General features: G+C 46.7%; 1 pseudogene; it reads right to left on the reverse strand.

Moving 5' to 3' along the window:
* Positions 1 to 4,703: 4,703 nt before the first annotated feature.
* Positions 4,704 to 4,796, reverse strand: LOC121821841 (small nucleolar RNA U3; annotated as a pseudogene).
* Positions 4,797 to 5,200: the final 404 nt, after the last annotated feature.

Below are 5,200 nucleotides of genomic sequence, written 5' to 3' on the forward strand. Positions count from 1 at the left end.
TCATTTTGAAAGTGGTTGCAGGTGAGGGAGGATCAGTAGCATCCATCTGCCCACACCAGGGAAAGAAGGCAAGGCAGGTAGCCAGGCTCTTGCCGCAGGAAAGAGATAAGGGGCCTCAGGAGTTGACAGTGGAGATGGAGGCTGAGTAGCAGATAAGAGAAGTACTGTGTCTTTGCAGCATGACCCAGGAAGGCTGAGGTTCAAACTTGCTTGCACCAATGGCCAAGCTACACACAAAACTGTGATTGGTGCTCTGCCTCCCTCCAAAGACTCAGGCAAGTGTAGAGCCACAGAACGGGATGAAAAGTCTTGTTGAAGACCGGGTGGGTCCTTTTCTTCCCAGGCAGTGGGTATGGCTGGCTGAGAAAATGAGAGAGCAGCAGGTTCCCCTGCCCGCTGTGGTCCAGCATTCTGGAAGGGTGTGAGCTGGTGGCAAAGGGGAGCAGAGGGGATTCTCAGAAACTGCTGTGTGTGAGAAGAGCCAAGCATAAGAGACAGTTTTACTGGAGAACTTCCAGAGAACGTAGGTAGAACAGCAGTGATGGGGATGGGCGTGTCAGGGAAAGTTGGAGTGTAAAGGACTTTTCTAGAAGTTTGGTGCCAAGGGGAGAAGATGCAACAATGGAGCCTCAGGCTGACTGGAGAGAGGGGTTCCATCCGCCACCACACCCCCTGAACACGCCCCATCATCCGAAGGGAGGAGTTCCTCGGGGCCGGAAGTTCTGAGCAGCTGTGTGAGGAACAGACGGTCACTAAGGTGGATTGGTTATTGTTGTTTAAAAACTTCCTTACATTTGTTTATTTTTGTGTATGTGTACATGTGTAGGTCCATAAATGCCACAGCGTACATGGGGAAGTCAGATGACACTTTGCAAGAATCAGCTTTCTCTGTCCATCATGTGGGCTCCAAGGGCTGAGCTTAGGTTGTCAGACTTGTTGGCAAGCATGCTACCTCGTGAGCCTAGGATGGTATTTGGGGTCAAGTCTTTGACCAGATAATTTCTCCCTTTGGGAATGTTATTTTTTTATGACATTGTTTAGAAAGTCCAACGTACTTCAGGGCTGTGACACTACACATGGTCACCCCACTCCCTTCCCACCTCTGGCTCCCTGTCCTGGGGTTGCCTGTTGACCCTCCCAGCTGCTTCTTGGTTGTTTTTTTTTCTTCCACCTTGCTAACTATTAGTAATAACATTATTATTTATTGTTGTTTCTTTAGTTTTCCCTTCATGCACACCATAAATCTCCACACACCCTCACTACATAATACCCTACTCATTATCTTCACAATTATCACAACCTGTGACCAAATTCACGTTTACTTTTAGTGTCAATATGACCCATAAATGCTGTCTAGATGCTATGGGGTTTTTTTCTTTTTTGTGCAGCATTTTCCCCCCTGGAGTTAACTATTGTTTTTTATTGTTGCTGTTACTTAATTTCTTAAGTACTTTCTGATAATTGTTCCTCAATAATTAAAATTCTGTCAAACCCCTAGTTTTAGTTTGCTTCCTGTTGCTATGATAAAAACATTCTGACCAAAGCCACCTTGAAGGAGGATAAGGGTTGTCTGGCTTAAAAGTTACAGTCCATCATTACAGGAAGCCAACTCAGGAACTCCTGGGGAGAAGGGAGTGACTTTCAGGGGACAACATTCCAGAAAAGGCAAAAGTGTAGAGATGGAAAGGAGTTTTGGGAAGGAGGAAGATGTGGACAGCCAAGGGAAGTGAGAGCAGTTTGGGGTTCCCTGTGCATCATGTGTATGCATTATGGTGGTGGCTGCCCAAGTATGTAGTGAGTTCACAATGTACCCCATTCTAGCTCAGAAAGCTTCACCTTTTAAACCTATTATATTATTATTGTTGCTGTTGTTGTGATGGGGATGTAGCCTAGGAAATCCAGGATCTTGTACATGCTAGGCAAATACTCTACCACTGAGTCATATCCCAGCCCAAGGAGTTTGACTTTTAAAATAAAGGTTGCAGTCCAACACACCTAGGAAATGCTAAGTTCCATGGCCCTGTTCACAGAGTCCCTGAGGGATAAGCTTAATAATGGACCTTAATCAAGACTGAGAAGTCCTACAGTTCACTTATCCAATATAATTCTCCCTCTAAAGCTTTCCAAGGGACAGGCTTTGACAGCTACGCAGAGGGGCTGTCTTGAACCCCTCTGCACCATCTGATCTCTAGGCTGTTTGGCCAATGGCCTCTCTGAGGGCCCAGGGGTAGCTTATTTGATTCTTCCTGGGGTTTCTCTGAGGAGGGAGTGATCTCTTCTCCCTTTGCACACATTGACTACAGTACTTTATGACCCCAGAAAGGTAACTCCCACAGGTAACTTCAGCCTGGTTAAAGCTCAGAGACCCTGGGGGCCTAAGGGCAGCTAGAAGGCCAAAGCCCTGATAGCCTCAATCACCCTCACAGAGGCTGTGGCACTGGGCAATGAGTCCTGGTGGGTTGAGCATGATGCCAATTTCCTCTAGAACTTATACAATTTCCCCTCTAAGTCACTGTGATGCTACTTCCATATGATATGGGGCAGGGCCCAAACCAGGTAGTACAGAACCATCCTTGTCAGGGTTTGCCCTTATAGTCAGAGGGGGTAGGGTATTCATATCAGTATATTCAGTTGCTGCTAAGGCCAGCTCTGTGGATGATGGCCCCCGGGGAGCCATACATGGAACCCAAACTCAGAAGAAAGGAGGCCACTGTACATGGCTGGCCTCTCTTGCTCTGCCAGACTGGACTCTCAGGGCCCTGCCTTTGCCTCACCTTATACCCAGGCTTCCAGCCTCCTGACAGCCAATCAGCTGCTAAAAATAGTTCTAATTTGCAGCCAGAGTCTGATGTCATTCTTTCCAGGCACTAGCCCAGTGACAATGGAGTCTTTTATGGCTCCCACTGCCTTGTGAAGCAGAAGTAGTCAGAGAAGATTTGCAAACTCAATCATGGACCCTGGGAAATCTGAAAACTGAATGGTGGACACTGGTAACTTTCTGGACTCCACACATTTTCTGAGGGTAGATGCAGTAGAACCATGGTAGCAGTACACTCTGGAGGGGAACTGTCCCAACAAAGATCCTAGGACAATGAGATCCATGGCCCCTACAGCAGAGCAATTGAGAAGCATCAGTGTTGGTAAAAAAAGAAGTCCATAAATATGGGTTGGGGATGTAGGTCTGTTGGTAGAGTACTTACTTAGCATACATGATACCTTGGGTTTAGTCCCTAGCACCACATAAACCAGGTATAGTGGTACATGTTTTTAATCCTAGCACTAGAGATGTGGAGACAAGAGGATCAGGAGTTCAAGGTCATCCTTTGCTACCAGTAAGGCCAGCCTGAGCTATTTGAGACCCTATCTTTTAAAAAAAAAAATCTATAAATATGGCCTACCACATATTCTTGTTGCTTTGGGTTTTTTGAGACAGGGTCTTTCTACATAGGCCTGGCTGTCCTGGAAGTCACTATGTAGACTTAGAGCTCACAGAATCCACCTGTCCCTACCTCCCTAGTTCCAGGAATTAAAGGTGTGTACCACCAAGCATGGCCCACCCCATATTCTCTATTTTGCAAAAGAAGCCATGAGCAAGCTCACATTCTGAGTACTGGAAACATCGCTTAAGTTTCCACCACTGTCTAGCTACTTCACACAGGGGAACAGGTAGGTGGTATTATATGGCCCCTTGCTCTGAACAGAACTTGAAAGGATGTTTTTCCCATTTGGGGGAACTTGACTGCATGTTTTAGTGTCCTAGGGAAGTATTGATAAATTGTTATGGACTGGGTTCCCGAGACAACAGAGTGGGCCTGTTACAGTCCCAGAAATGGGACTTCTGTAATCAGGTGTCTCCTGAGGCATGGCAGGGGTAGGGAGGATGGAGGGAGGGGAGAGAGGAGGAAGGGGGAACTATTTGCAGATAGCTGGATTAGCTTGAGGTGTTTTGCACCAGGAAATATACTAGACAGCAGAACATAGGACAGTAAACTCAGGTCAAGAGCTCTTCAAAGTAGCGAGGGCACTACAAGATAGAAATGCCATCTTTCTGAGGATCTCTGAATGGCTCTTCCTTCTAACCTCAGTGCAGCTGTCTATCTTGGCAAAGTTCTAAGTCAGGAGCACGTCCTTGACCCTGGAGTAGCCATACTGAAGCCACTGAAGGCACGACGGAGATGTGCCTCTTGGCAGGAGAAAATGAACTTGCCTTGCCAGCATCCAGGGAGCTGGTTCTGAACCATCAGGAACCTCTGAACAGACTGTGGTTCCCAACTCAGTCCCATGAGAGGTTTTTTTTTTTTTTTTTTTTTTTTTTTTTTTTAGGTTTGCTTCTGACCCTAAAAGAGCCACGAGGTGTGCTCCTACGCAGGTTTGAAGTCTCCAGAAGACCTTCTGTCTGCTCAGCCTTCAGAACCTTTCAGACCAGCTAGGCACCGGTCATCTAAATAGCCACTAATTCAAACCAAGGGCCTGTCTAGCACCAACTAGACGACAGCTTCTCTGAGCTGCTGGCTTGTAGGTCTGATGCACATACTTGAAAAATCTTGCTTTTACCCAAGTATAAATGTTCACCACCCAATACAGGGTGTGTAATAACTTTTAGGATGCTTGAGAACCTGAAGATCTAGAAAGAGAAATCTTTTCTCTTCAGGGGTTATTGCCTGTCCCTCACTATACTGGGCTGTAGGATGCATTGGCCAAGGTCCTGCCCTGTTGGCAGGATACTTCCATCCACTGGGATAGCTCAGTGCTTTCTAGTAACGAACTATAGAAATGATCCCTGAAAGTATAGTCTTGCTCAGTGCTTTCTAAAGGATGCTCTCGAATGTCAATTTGGACTTTGTGCCAGGCTGGGCCAAGGGAGAGCAATTCCATTGATCCCAGAGCTGGCCCAGCTGGAGCCCACCACTCACTCACCTGGGGATGCTTTATCACCAGAGCAAGAAACCTACAGGCTATTTGCTGGATATTTACCTAGGAATTGGGGTTGTTTCTTTGTTTGTTTTGAGACAGGGTCTCAGGTAGCACAGGCTAGCCTTGAGCTCACTATGTAGCCAAGGATGACCTTGAATTTCTGATCCTCTTCCTTTAGGTGAAAGTATTACAGGCCTTCTCTGTCACATCTAGTTTATGCTGTGCTAGGGACTGAACCCAGGGCTTGGTGCATATTAGACAAGTACTCCACCACCCCGTCACATCA

Source organism: Peromyscus maniculatus, chromosome 12 (assembly GCF_049852395.1).
Source record: "Peromyscus maniculatus bairdii isolate BWxNUB_F1_BW_parent chromosome 12, HU_Pman_BW_mat_3.1, whole genome shotgun sequence".
Taxonomy (NCBI): domain Eukaryota; kingdom Metazoa; phylum Chordata; class Mammalia; order Rodentia; family Cricetidae; genus Peromyscus; species Peromyscus maniculatus.